This window comes from Pelodiscus sinensis, chromosome 1 (assembly GCF_049634645.1).
Source record: "Pelodiscus sinensis isolate JC-2024 chromosome 1, ASM4963464v1, whole genome shotgun sequence".
NCBI lineage: Eukaryota > Metazoa > Chordata > Testudines > Trionychidae > Pelodiscus > Pelodiscus sinensis.
Window position 1 is genome coordinate 105,319,179 of NC_134711.1, and position 14,539 is coordinate 105,333,717.

At 44.7% G+C, this 14,539-nt stretch overlaps 1 long non-coding RNA gene across 1 annotated transcript; it reads right to left on the minus strand.

Annotated features, from left to right (window-relative positions):
• Positions 1 to 378: 378 nt before the first annotated feature.
• On the minus strand, positions 379 to 10,172 carry LOC142831081 (uncharacterized). The gene is made up of 2 exons (XR_012906726.1): positions 9,967 to 10,172; positions 379 to 1,234 (listed from the first exon to the last, which is right to left on the minus strand). It is a non-coding gene; the product is annotated as an uncharacterized LOC142831081 (long non-coding RNA).
• Positions 10,173 to 14,539: the final 4,367 nt, after the last annotated feature.

The following is a 14,539-nucleotide window of genomic DNA, read 5'->3' on the forward strand; positions in this document are numbered from 1 at the left end:
TATTCACTGTAACCTTACAGCACACAGTGTGCCCAGGGTTTTGTACCAAGTTTATCGCTGGCTGATTTCCATTGTAATAACTGTCATTGAAAATCTTTTTTTAAAAAGGAGTCTAAGCATTTAATATAGCTTTCATTTTAACCCCTTCTTCCTTTTCCCTTGTAACCCCTTATTCCTTTTCCCTTTAGATGTATAATAGTTTTAATAGGCAAAATCCCTGGCTGCCATTGTTTTTCACTCATATTATAGAGTCTTAAGTGTTCCTTTGGGGAGGGGGAGAAGTAATAGTTAGTCGATAGTTAAGTAATAGTTAGAATCAAACTTCAACCACACTCCCTTAACTGTTTCCTTTAAGAAAAAACAAGCCAAACACACATGGAAGCGGAAAGGAAAAGTTTATTGTTATGCCAAATATGACTTTACCAAAAGCCTTGAAAATCTCTTATCATGGTTCCTTTCACTTAAACAAACCAGCTAGTACCAGTCTGTTTGTCTCCAACTTTTGCTGACTTTCCTAAACAATTTTCTGGAACTGCCCAAGTTGGCCTTTTTTTCAACCTTGGGCACCTCAGAGCACAGGATTTTGCACACCACCACAGATCTTCATTCTTCCTACTTCCTAGTCCACACTCTTCAATGTATTCCCTCACTATGCCGGGCTGGGCCCAACGCTGGGCTACAACATAACAGAACTAGCGGCTCACCAGTACAGAAGAGCATTTCCAGGTCCACAGCAGTGCCCTGCTGCAGAGACAAGAGAGCTGTTGCTTTTTTAATGAATCATGTGACTTCTGGTGTTATCCCTGCACTGCCACTCGCCTCTCAGCTGTCCCTCATTTTGTGGAACATCACTCAGGTTGTTGTACCAAAGTTCCTAGTGTTCCACACCAATTTGGGTCTCAGTTCTGTAATTTCTGCCATGATGGGTGAATTGCTATGTTCACACACAAAGAATTGCAGTATCAGGGCCAAAACTCTCCTTCCTTGTTATTATTGCAAACAATTTACAGCCCCCGCTAAAAGCAAAGCAACTGAAGATACAGAAAGAAGAGCGACATGAGAGGAAGGAATCTCCCAGAATGAATCATTTCATACAAGGTTGTTTGCTTTTGTGGAGCCCTCTTGCTGGGTATTTGTCAAAAACTGGGTCTCACATTCAGCCCTTGGCAGGTCCAGAGGTGAGCTGGGCAACATTCAGAATTTCCAGTGGAAGGGAAATTCCAAAAGGACGTCCCTGTTGGAAAAATCAAAATGTTTTGATTTAGTTTTTTGGAAGGGGAATGGAGCCCCAACTCCCAAGGACCCTGCATGCAGCGCTGAGGGACTCTCCAAACCAAAGTCAGAGGTAGCTCAAAAAGTTGCCCAGAATTAGGGGCAGATAGGGAATTGGGGGCAGCCCAAAGGCCTCCTGGGAATCAGAGAAGTCCCTGTCACAACAGACAGCATGGACAGCGGGTGAAAGCCCAGCTGAGAAAGAGCAGCCACAACCCCACCCTTTCCGCCCCTTCTGCCCAAGGCCCCACCCCTGGAGCCAAGCCCTGCTCACCCCTAGCCTGATCCTTCCTGGCCACATGGAGGGCTGGGCATGCTGCAACCTTGGCCTTGCCCTCCCTGGTGGCCAGGGAGCAATGCTGCCACGCTGCAGCCCCAGCTTCCCCTGCTGGTGGCCCAGCCTTTGTCGCTTGGGCGTGTAGGCAGTTTTACCAGCTTCCTATGGCAGGGAGTCTAGAAGCCCTGAGAGCCTTGGTTTCCAGAGCTGCCAAGCTCCTGGCTGCAAGACAGGAAGCCTGGAAGCCCCAGAGGTTCGCAGCCCCCAGGCAGTTTACATGACAGAGCTGTCTCGGAGCCAGCCATGTACCCTGGAAGTCCAGGCTGGCAGGAAACCAGGCAGGTTTCAGTGGGAATTCACCAAAACCGAAACATTTCCACCAACCGGCATTCTCCCGTGAAAAATGCTTGTATTGGGAAAATGCCAGCCTGTTCTAGCTGAGAGCCAGGCTAACTGCACAGCCATTTGTTTTCCTCTCACGTGTATGGTTTAGCTCCAAATTCAGCATTAATGGATTAAACTGTTCCCAAAACGGACTTTTAGCCACAGGACTCTTTTGAGAAAGGTTTATTTGAAAAGTATTTTCCTGGTCAGTTCTTTTGTTGCGTTCTCGCCCTAAACTGCTCTATTTCTGAACGCCTCGGTTATAAAGTCCCACGTGGAAAGTTTCACCATGAAACTGCTGCCAGACTGTCAGCCAGACTGGCTCTAGAACAGTGGTCTCCAACCTTTTTACACCCAAGATCACTTTTTAAGTCTCAGAACAGGTGACGATCTACTGCCCCGCCCCTTCCTTGAAGCTCCGCCTACATTACATGAGGAAATCTAATGTAAATGCACTGCGCAGGTGCGCAGTTCAGAGAGGGCTCAAGAGCTACTCTTGGAGCCCCTGAGATCTACCGGTAGATCGCGATCTATTGGTTGGTGACCACGGCTCTAGAAGGTGTTGTGAGAGTGATATTTGTGAGTTGAGTCAAGTTACTGTAACTGTAGCTGTGCAGGAACAAACATGGAATCTGAATTGCCTTGATGGTACCAAGCATTAAAACCTTCCTACTCTTGGGCTCCAATCCCAGCACACTTCATTTGCCTCAGTGTGACATGAGAGTGTGCAAGGCATGCACAATTGAGCCCTTTATGACTTTGCGTTTACCTAGGGCCTGGTCTTGGAAACTGTTATTCATGGGGCTCCCTGGTCTAGCTCACTGAACTCAGTGGCGAGGAGTCCTGTGGCACCTTATAGACTAACTGAAGTGTAGGAGCATAAGCTTTCGTGGGCAAAGACCCACTTCATCAGATGGGTCTTTGCCCACGAAAGCTTATGCTCCTACACTTCAGCTAGTCTATAAGGTGCCACAGGACTCCTTGCCGCTTTTGCAGATTCAGACTAACACGGCTACCCCTCTGATACTGAACTCAGTGGGACAGTAATAGAGATGTAGCCGTGTTAGTCTGGTTTTGCTGAAACAAAAGACAGGACTATGCAGCACTTTAAAGACTAACCAGATGGTTTATTAGGTGATGAGCTTTCGTGGGCCAGACCCACTTCCTCAGCTCAAATTGTGGAAGAAAATTGGCAGCTGCAGAGTTAGTCACATCAGGCCCTTAATCTCAGAAGTTTTCAGAGGAAGGGTTGGTTTTGCAGTATTGGATCATCATATAGTAGAAATCACTTTAATAGAGGATTTATTCAGGGCCAACTGTGTAGCTATAAGGTAAGAAAATTCTTATTCTAATTCCCACTCTCCTCAACTTTTATAAGCAGCAAAACAGAAAATTGGCTCTGGCTTGCCTGGATCATTGTACACATTCAAAGAACAGCCCCTCTATTCATTTGTTAAGACTGATATATATATATATATATATATATATATATATTACTGTACTTAGGGGATGATAAAGGGATCCCCTAGGGATGATGTACTGTAGTTTTGTGAACAAAGCATCCGTGTCATATTTCAAAGTAAAACATTTACATCTTTTACAGATTGGGTTGTGTTAACCTTTCAAATAATGTTGTCCCATCAATTCAATTCCAGAATTCTTTGACCAAACGTATTTCATTCTTTAAATATTTTGAAAGAATCATACTTTTTAAAAAAAGGGTCAAACAAACACTACTGCATAGCCAAAATGGCAGACCTCTGAATATTATTATTAGCAGTATTACCATAAAGTCGAGGAGCCTCAGTCATAGAATAGGACCTCTTCTTACCCTCTCCAGGATGGCTGAACAAAATAACTAACTAACAATTACAGGTTTAACTTTAAGTCCTGGCTGATGACAGATTGTTACAGAAAGTTCTCTTTTTACTGTTGCAGGTGAACTAGATCAAACTTATCCATAGTGCAACTTGATTGTAGTTGCTACATTGACACCAGTCATGGGTTTGGCCTCTCTTTAAAAGCAATCCTTGCAAAGAACAACTTATGTCTGACTTGAGAATGGTATGTCGATGTATGTCAGATGAGCATTGTCTGTATATTCCTGCCCTTCACAGGACTGGTTTTAATCAAAACAATCTATGAAGTTCCTGTATCACAGGATGATTTTTAAAAGTAAACTAAACAACTAAGATTCATAACCCTAAATAAACCTAAATATTGCAAAACTCTCGGCTTCACTAGAACTATCAAAATATGCACCTTGGTGGAAACAAAAGTGGAGCTTACTGCACTGTAACCTCAGAACTGATCCACTAATCGGTTGCTCCACTAATTCAGATTCCAGATACCAGCAGCTCACTGGAATTTTGTTCTTCCTTTTCCATCAGTGTCAGGTTCAAACCTTTCAGAGTTTGGATTTAAAACCAAAGACCCCAGGCAAAATTCCTTAAAAAACTTAAAAATTCCTATGTTTTACTTGGTGGTGTGTTGAAAATATGAATAATGGAATGTTTCTAATTTGGTATTTAAAAAAATACACATGAAATAGTTTGGATCCAGTATATGCCACTACTAAACTCAGATTCAAATGAATACTCTTATGCCCACCTAGGAGTGTTTGGAGCATTTACTGATGTCCAGTGTATTTTGAATAGCAGAGAGAATCAGTAAGCCTAGTAGCATATATAATCATCTCTGAAATGCAAGTTATCCAGCCTCCCTTTGCAGATAAGACATGAAATACCCTTACATGAGCATTCTATAAGGCTTCTTATAATGCAGTTCCTTAGGTCTGACAGTCTGGGCAATGACAAGTGTGAAATCAGATTGCTGTGGTTTTACTTATTAATGCTGAAAACCCTTTAAAAACACAGTGGAAATGATACCTACTAGGACCAATTTCATCCTTGGCGTAAACTGTGTTATTATGAAATCAGCGATGCTATGCCAGAGATACCTTTGACTCGTTGCATTTTTTAAAGGTACCTGTCACTTTAAGACTCAGGCAGGGGTCAATCAGGAAATGGATGGTGGGGCTCATTGTTCTGGGTACGGCTGCTGGAGCTCCAGGACAAGCAGCACTGCCCTGTATTTCTATCGCTTCAGGGGGTAGCCGAGTTAGTCTGTAACAGGATAAACAACAAATGGTCTTGTAGCGCTTTAGAGACTAACAAAACATGTAGATGGCATCATGAGCTTTCGTGGGCACAGCCCACTTTTTCAGATGACCAGAGTGTTGGATGTCCAGGACCAAAATAAATATGGGAAAAGGAGGGGAGTGGAAAAAGGAAAAAATGGGAGTGGGGAGCAAGAAGAGGCAGTGGATAAAAAATATATACATGTAGGCTGTCTCTAGACTGGCAAGTTTTTCCGCCAAATCATCTGATTTTACGGAAAAACTTGCCAGCTGTCTACACTGGAGGTTTGAATTTCCGCAAGAACACTGACGATCTCGTGTAAGATCGTCAGTGTTCTTCCAGAAATACTGTGCTGCTCCCGTTTGGGAAAAGCCCTCTTGCGCAATTCATTTCTGCAAGAGGGCCAGTGTAAACTGCACAGTAAGGCTACGTCTACATTGGCCCCTTTTCCGGAAGGGTCATGGTAATTTTTGAAATCGCAATAAGGAAATGCGCGGGGGATTTAAATATCCCCCGCGGCATTTAAATAAAAATGTCCGCCGCTTTTTTCCGGCTTTTAGAAAAGCCGGAAAAGAGCGTCTACACTGGCCCCGATCCTCTGGAAAAAGCGCCCTTTTCCAGAGGATCTTATTCCTACTTCAAAGTTTCTGCAAAAAAGCTCCAATCACGAAAATGGCGATCGGGGCTTTTTTTGCAGAAAAGTGTGTCTAGATTGGCCACGGACGCTCTTCCACAAAAAGTGCTTTTGTGAAAAAGTGTCCTGCCAATCTAGACGCGATTTTCCGAAAATGCTTTTAACGGAAAACTTTTCCGTTAAAAGCATTTTTGGAAAATCATGCCAGTGTATATGTAGACGTAGATTGTAGTGGGTTTTTCACCCTTAGACCCTTAGGTAGGATATCCATCTGTTTGCACTTGGAAAGGAAGATGATGTCCATTTGGATCTGTGCAAGTTTCTTTGTGAAGTTGATGGATTTCCACTCAATATGGCTGAATGCAGTGCCTTGCATGTTCTGAATTTTGACTAAGTACCTGTTCAGGTACACTGGAGAGGAGGCCTGAAACAGACCTAGTGCAAGCTGTTCTTTATGCTGGAGATAAGAAGAAAGAACACCAGGTTCTATTGCTTATTGAACACTGGGATACTCCATTAACGCTTGGCATTTTAAGCATCTAGGTAAATGTCTGTCTCCTGAGTACAGTGAGACATCTTCTGGCAAAGGGTAGGCAGTGCTGCTTGTGCAAGTTGTTGTAATGAAGTGCCATTAAAGTAAACGTCATCTGCATGTGGCAGTGTAGTAAAGACAACTGCTGGAGTTTCCCTCACTTTTTTTCTCCTCCCTTCCCTTGTTTTTAGTCTGAGGAACCGCTTCTTTCTCCGATGAGGATGGTCTGCGACCACTAGCTGGTGGCCTGTGCCAAGATGAACGAACGTAAGTGTTGCATCAGTGCTTATTGAATGGCTCTTTAGTAGCATTAGCTCCCCAAAGACAGGAATGGGGGAAAAAAGGTGACAGATTCAGAGTCACGGATGGAAAGTTTTCGGTGCTTTAAATTGCCCTCCCTCCTGAGTGGGATGTCCCATCACACAAATGAACAACATGGAATAACACTGGCTAGTTCAAGTAACAACAGCCAGGAAGCCACACCCACCCTTCCACATACTTGGCGCAACCATTGCCCAGCCTACAGCAATTTTACTCAAGCGTACTTTGATCTAGCTAGATGTGCTGCAATTGCTGCAAGGCGTGCTGACTGCAGCATAGGCAAACAGTTCGCATTAGAAAAGCCTTCCTCAGATGCAGGACTGGTAGAATTTTCAGTATCCAGGCTGGTAGGTACATTCTTATTCTTCACTTATGTTGCAGCACTTAGAGGTGTGCTAAGCGCTTCACACACAACACAGAAAGACCCAGCCCCTTCCAAAAGAGCTCCTAATATGAAATTAGACACAACCCAAGCAGTGATGGTAACAGACTCTAGACCCGGTTGAGGATGGACCAGAGTAATGCCAGCATGAGTAATGCTGCTGAGTGTACAGAATGGGCACGTCTTGGTTTATTGTTTTAATGTGTACATGTAAAATGTGTCTGGGGAAAACAATTGACTCCCTTACAGTGGATCACAGAGAAGAACTGAATTTTTAGGCATTTCTGCGTTCATTCTTGGTTTCGTAAAGCACCAAGAAGCATGAGACTTGTGATACTATACAACACTCAATAAGCAATTACAACAAATAACCCCAGGAGAAGGCATTTGCAGAAGAATCTCCATCTTACCTGGAAGGGCTGTTGGGGTTTAAAAGAAGTGCTTGGCTCTTGTATTTGTCTAACTCTGTAAAAATCCAGCCTAGCCCAATTTCTGAGCAGGTTCAGATAGAACAGATGCTGCATGGGGTTCTTTTTATCTCCATGATAAACAACACCATGCCATGGAGCACACTGCAAATCCCTCCTGGCTAACGAGTGCATATATTTTTAATTCGTTCAGATTTTGTGTCCTGGCAGCTGTTGCACTATTCACTAAGCCAGTATTCTACGATGGTTTTTGTTGCTGTTGAATGATCTAACCAGTGTGATAAAATGTACCCTGAGCTTTGGGCAATAGTGTTTTCGATTCTTTTCTCTCCCCTACACATCAGTTTATTCATTCCTCCTTACTCAACTTTGTTTTTTTATCATTCCACCCAGAGTGGAATTCAGCTGCCACAACAAAGTGGGGAGTTCACTTTCAGTTAATTTGACCTCCCCTGTGAGAGATCCCAGGGCTTCTTATTAAGCTCAGCGAGAAGCTGGTCCAGGGTAGGCAGAGAAAATAATGTCCACCCTGTTTATCCCATGGTTCACGTGCTGAGGGAAGAGCCACATAAAATAAAGGAAAGAAGAAAGAGAGACTAAGAAAAGCTCCAACCCAGAGAGAAATCACAATCCCCTAGTTAAAATATTCTAAGAAATGCACATTTTTTTCAGGGTATCTTTGCTTTTCTGTTGCTTTTTTTCCTGTGCTCTTCTGGGCACTTCTCCCCATTCCCCAGCTAGATTGCCTCAGCCCACAGCCCATGATTTATCAGTACCCCATCCCTCCTGTACACAATCTCTGGCCACAGAGAGTCATAGGTCTTTAAGGCCAAAAGGGACCATTATGATATGTCCCATCACACTCTGTTCAGCCAGTGTTACCAACCTGGATGACCTCCCAGCCATCTCCAGCGTCATCCTTGTTTCCCCACCATGCACATGAAGCATGAAACCCTCTACCCAAATGTGGCCTGTCAAGCCACGCTCCTCCTCATATTCAAGTCTCTCCTTGACACCCTCTTCTGCACCACAAAAAGTGAGTTGACCCCAATAACAATTATTTTTGGGAAATGGACTGAGCTGCCAAGATACATTAACCCACTGAATCGCCATTGCTGTAACTTTCTCTCTCTCTTTCCCCAGTTCCCCTCCTTCCCTTTGTTACCCCCATTTAGCACGTCATATCCCAAATTAGCTTGCTAGATCTTAAAGACAAAGGCAGGGCCAACCTTAGACATGGGCTACTCGGTGGCCATCCAGTTCACCTGGTGGCTAAGGGGGCACCGTACTGCAGGGCAAAGGGGAGCACTGCTAATATGGGGCCTGAAACTGTTGCTCCGTGGGGGGCCCTCCCTGCTTCCCCCCAGCAGAGGAACATGGATGGTGGGCAAGCAGAGACACATGTTCCTCTATGCCCCTGAGGGGGCTGTGAGGGAGAAGTGAGGAGCAACCACAGCAACCTACCTGGGCTGTGTTGAGAAGCATCAGAAGCTGCTGCTCTTGTGCCCTCTCCTTATGCAGGCCAGGAGGGGGTTAGGGTTAGGGTGCATGGAGCATTTGGGATTGCTCCTCGCTTCTCCCCTCATGGCCCCCTGGGAAAGTGAGGAAACAGCATTCAAGGGGGCACCAAGCAGCCATGCCAGCTGCTCTGTGCATCCATATCCATTTCCCCACATGGGCTCAGGATGGGAGTGCGGGGATTACGGGTGCAGAAGCACAGTGTAGGGGTTCAAGGTAAGGGGTGGGGCACGGGGGAGAGCAGGAGTTAGAGTGAGGGAGGGTGAGGAGCCCACAGGAGCCAGGGCACACCCAGAGGGTCCAGGGCAAACGTGGGAAGGGGGAGCTCTGCATCCATGGGACTCAGGGCTGTTAAAATACAAGTTCACCCCAGGTGCCATTTACCTTAAGTCCAGCCCTTGGCAAAGGTGATGATGGGCCAGCATGTGAGGCCCAGCCATGCTGAAGGTGAAACAAAGACCCATGGTGTATTGGTGTAGAAGAGACTCTAAGCCACCCGTCCTCTCTAGCCCCAGCGCGCTTTAGAGAAGGTTCCAGGTTGCTGTAAGCTACTAGAGCTTCACGATCCCCTAGGGACAGCTTCACCTGTTGGGATCTGGCAGAGAAGCATGTGCTTTAGCTCTACCCACTTCTGCCAGCCTATATTGGGATGCCAGGGGTTGCAGATCAGATGGCAGAGAGCCAGCTCCATAAGGCTTTATACCACCATGGAATTCCCTTAGAACTAGGCCCTACAAATCTGCAAAGAGCCATGTGCAATTTGTGGGGCATTGTTATAAATATAACTAATAACTATTCATCCTGGCTCTTTGTACTCAGTGGCAGGAGAAAGCCAAGAAATGCCAGCTGCTCCTCGCCTGATCCTGGTAATGGGATCTGTGTTTAGAGAACTCACAATCTGTCTGGGAAAAGTGATGAACAACATCCTTATACCAGGTCAGTTAACTTGAGCCAATTATTGTTTACCCAGCTGCACCGAGTCTTAAGAAGCCCCTTCAGATCAATGAGCTCCATTGCATTTTGCAGCGGCCTGTCTCTATTTTTGGTTCTGAAATAGCATTTCCCCTTATCGACTTACCCTTCAATATACCAGAGTGAATGGGACTGGGAACACCATAGCAGGTAGTAACGCTGAGCTGCCAACATCACTGAGGAAATAGTAGTTACATCCATTTTCAGGGGAAATTCAGTAATAGCAGGAGGAAAAAGACATTTCCCTTGCTTGACATTCCCCTCTCCCTCCCCACCCCCCTTCCCCAGTCAGGTTTTCAGACAGTTTATGAGTCCTGAAGTAACAGGGCAATTTACTCATTGTTGCATTATATTTCAGGTATTTGCAGACAAATTAATGATTAATCCTTGTTATGGAGATTAGTTAAATACTGACTCAGCAAATGTATTACTTCCATGGAATTCTCCCAGTCTTTGGTGGCTTTGTGGAATTGGGTTGGTTACAGGATCTAAGTAGCGATAATTTGGGTTGTTACTATACAGAGCTTCGGTTTAAAAAATAATACAATAAGCATAATTTTACAGCTTTGAGAACATGGCTAAAAATCCAGCTGCCAATGGGAGTGGATGTTAGGCAGCATCAAAGCTCTAAGAGCCAGCAGGAGTGTTTGTTTATATTTGGCATAGATTGAAGGAATGATTATCTGGGCTGAGGGACCATACAATGGTCAGGACTTTGGACTGTTTTTCAGACTCTCTTGGGTTGACCTGGTGAGTGGAATTGTTAACATTCTAGCTGAAACAAAAATGCTTACACTGCAGAGGCTGCAAAAGATAATAGAGCAATGTGGATTGTTTCACAAATCGGGCCCATTCATATGCAATGTCTTCTAATACAACCAAATGTGAAGTTATAGATCTAGGAGGAAGGTATGTAGCCCATATACATAGATTGGGAGACTGTAGCTTGGAAAGCGGGGACTCTAAAAATAATTTAGGAATCAAAATGGTCAAGTATCGAAACATAAGTGCCCAGTGTGATACTGTGACCTAAAAAATGGTCAGTGCAATCCTTGGATCTATAAAGAAGGCAGTAGAAGTAAACAGGTAGTTTTTCCTTTATACAAGGGATTGCGAGGCCCCACTGTGAAAATTTTTGTTGTCCACATTTAGAAATCTCGAAAAAATGGAAAGATGAAAAGAAGAGCCATACAAATAATTTGAGGAGTAAAAAAAATGCCTTACAGTGCAAGACTTAACAAGCTCAATCTGAAGATTGAGAAGTGACTTGATTTTAGTGTAAGTATCCTCAGCGAGAGAAAAAAACAGTAGTAAAGGTCTTTTTAAAAGTAGGTCAGGAAGGCATAACAACAACCAGAGCTGGAAGCTGAAGACAGGCAAATGGAAATTAGAAATAAGGCACACATTTTAACAATGAACATGATTAACCTTTGACCCAAACTACCAAGGGAAGCGGTGGATTCACCACCTCTTAATGTCTTCACATCAAGACTAGGTGCTTTTCGGGAAGAAATGCATTAGTCAAACACAAGTTATGGGGCTCAGTGGGTTGAACTATATGGGCCTAGTCTATATAGCAGATCAAACTACATAGTCCAATTTGCCCCTTTTGGCCCTTTGACTCTGTGAAACTTCCAAAGATTTCCCCCCAGAAAAGGTTCCTGAGAATTCTTGACTCCCAACTCAAAACAAACAAACAAAAATCCTCCCATGAGCAAGTGAATGATATTTTGGTTCTAGGTTCCAACACAAAGAACTCAGTAGTCAGGCCACTTGGAGCCCCAAGATCAAAGCCCTAAGTTAATAGGGAACTACTAGACTATGAGGGAGAAAGTCTCCTCAGTGCTACAGCCTGTGGACCAGAGACTTGAAGTTGGCTCTCCGACATTGCAGATGAGGGCACGAATTACTGAGCAGCAGTCATTCTTTTTCTTGCTTTCTCTCTCTCTCTGGCCCAGTGACTGTTTCATTATGTATACAACATGGAACAGCTGTAAGAGATGGCGAGACCCAGCCCAGACTACTCCATCGCCCAGAGGTTACGGCGCTCATCTGGGTAGGGGGAAGCCCTCCATGCCAATTGTTGCTCCCCATCAGGCAAAATGGGGATTAGAATCTGGCTCTCCCACAGGCTGGATGAGTACACTACCCCCTGGGCTAAAAGGTTCCAAGGGACAACCACCTCCTCCACCAGTATCTTTTGTGCATGGTCCAATCCAGCAGGCAAGACAATAGTTAGCTTGCGGATCCTGTTGGCCAGGGTTGGGCAAAATACGGCCTGGGGGGGCCGAATCCAGCCCACCAAGCCTTTCAATCTGTCCCATGGCCCACCCCATGGGATCCATAGGCACGGAGCAGCCTCAGGGCTCAGAGCAGCTGGCTGCTCCATCTGTCTTTCTGTGCTGGGGGTAGGGGGAAGCTTCGTGCACTGCGAACTGCCGCCTTCCCCCAAACTCCCTCTCAGACCCCACACCCTCCCTTGTATCCCTGTCCCCTACCCCAAGCTCCCTTTTGCATCCAGCGTCCATCCCAGACATGGCATGCCCTCCATAGAAAAGTGTAGCCCTTGACCACTTACTAAAATTTTGGAGTGCTCCCCTCCTTCTCCCCTCCGGCCATCAAAAATTATTGCCCATTCCTGCTGTTGGCTTAATCATGAGCTGAGTTCTCAGGCTATGTCTAGACTGCAGGCTTCTTTCGGAAGAACCTTTTTTCAGAAGAGATCTTCCGAAAAAATTCTTCCAAAAGATAGTCTGAATGGACGCTATCTCACATTTAAGCTGTGATTACTATGGACAGAGTGGCCACCAGGGCACTTGTGCTTTGTCCTCTTTCCTCTTCTTTTAAAAGAACTCCCTCTTCCCCATCCACACATGCCTTTTTCCGAAAGAGCTCTTTCGGAAAAAGACGTCTTTCTCATAGAAAGAGGATTACCAACTCAGGAAAAACCCCTCTGTTCTTTCAATTTACTTTCGGAAGAACGCGATGGCAGTGTGGACATATACCCCCAGATTTCAGCACTTGGGCACCACCTACTGGCAGAAATTTAAACACTGGGGACGAGGGACTTTACTAGCAGGAGTTTAGGCACCCAGGAATTTTGACACTCTGGGTATGTCTACACTACCTCATTAATTCGAGCTAGGTAGGCAAATGAGGCAACCAGAGTTGCAAATGAAACCCGGGATTTAAATATCCCGGGCTTCATTTGCAACTCCGGTCGCCTCATTTGCCTACCTAGCTCGAATTAACAAGCTAGTGTAGACATACCCTTTGAGAGTTAGAAAGCAGCTGAGCAGGAGTTTGGGGAATTTAAATTTAGACATAAGCACCAAAAATATTGTGTAGGTCAAGCCATAAGTAACTTGCCCATGGGCACACTGGGAGCCTACAATGGGTTAGGGACTGAAACCCACAGCTCTTGGGTCACAATCAGCCTCATAGAAGAACTCTGTGGATACCTTGGAGAAGATGGGTATTGTTTGTTTAAAGTGTGTAGCTAGAAGAGGGTCTAGCACAAGCTCTGCAGTGAAGCAAAAAGAGAGAGAGCGAGAAACTGTATTACAATAAACATCTTTGTTCAGTGTAAAAAGAAAACAGATTCTTCTCATATGACACTCACAAACTCTAAGCAGCTTTAGCAGTGCCCGGTGCCATCAAACTCAACTTTTGATGGGAATGGGATGGGATTGACATTTTAGCAAATAAAATAGAAGAGTGGAGTTGAAAATGTTCCACGTGGCTTGCAATTTGCTTTTTGATAGGTATTTGTGTACTGTATTGAGCCTGTTTATCACTAAAACATTGCTTTTGTTGGGAGTGTGGGATTATACATTATCCTGGTACCAGCAGATTTCGCACACTTTCCTCTTCTCTCACTCTATCCACCATACTCCAGTGGCTGAAGTAGATCACATCTTAAGCCTCAGCTGGGCTAAGCGGTCAAACACAGCAGCCACATTTGGCAGTATTGTAACAAGCAGAGTTGTACAAAACACTCATTATTAGCATCTTGAATTGCTTGTTGTGAACACATTGATTTATACCCAACCAAAAACGTGTGTCTGTAAATTTGCATTGAGATTCATTATCCCCATCAAATGAGGCCAAATTGTGCATGATGGTGAATCGTAAAGTAAGTGTCATCTGTACTTGGTGTCCTAATACAGAAATGAGTTGGTGGTTCACTATCATTCCTAATGGAGGGGTTGCCACAAGAAACCCCTTCCTACCAAAATGGGAACCAAGGCCCATATCTTCATTGATTTCAGTGGGCATTAAGCATCTAACTACCTTACAGGATCTTGGACTAATTGCCCATACGTACACATACGCCCCTCTGCTGGTATCATCAACTGAGAGAAAAAGAGGCACAGAGACCAATCGCCACTCTCAGCTAAACCTGTGGAGGGGGCTTTCTAATTCAGTATAATGACACGCTGGTAGACCAGCATGGGGATGCTTTGCATTCTGCCTGCCATGCTATGCTTGTGCTGTTGGTAGCATTTCTAGTATCCAGGACATTTCACCATTCCTAAAGTCACTGTTATTTTTTTTAACCTCACAGCTTTTTTCTCTTTTTGGCAGAGCACTTTTTCACCAGTGAAAAACAGTTTTTGCCACCATGACGTTGGCAGCAAGGCATTACTTAGAATAAAAAGGAATTGTCCTCTTTGAAA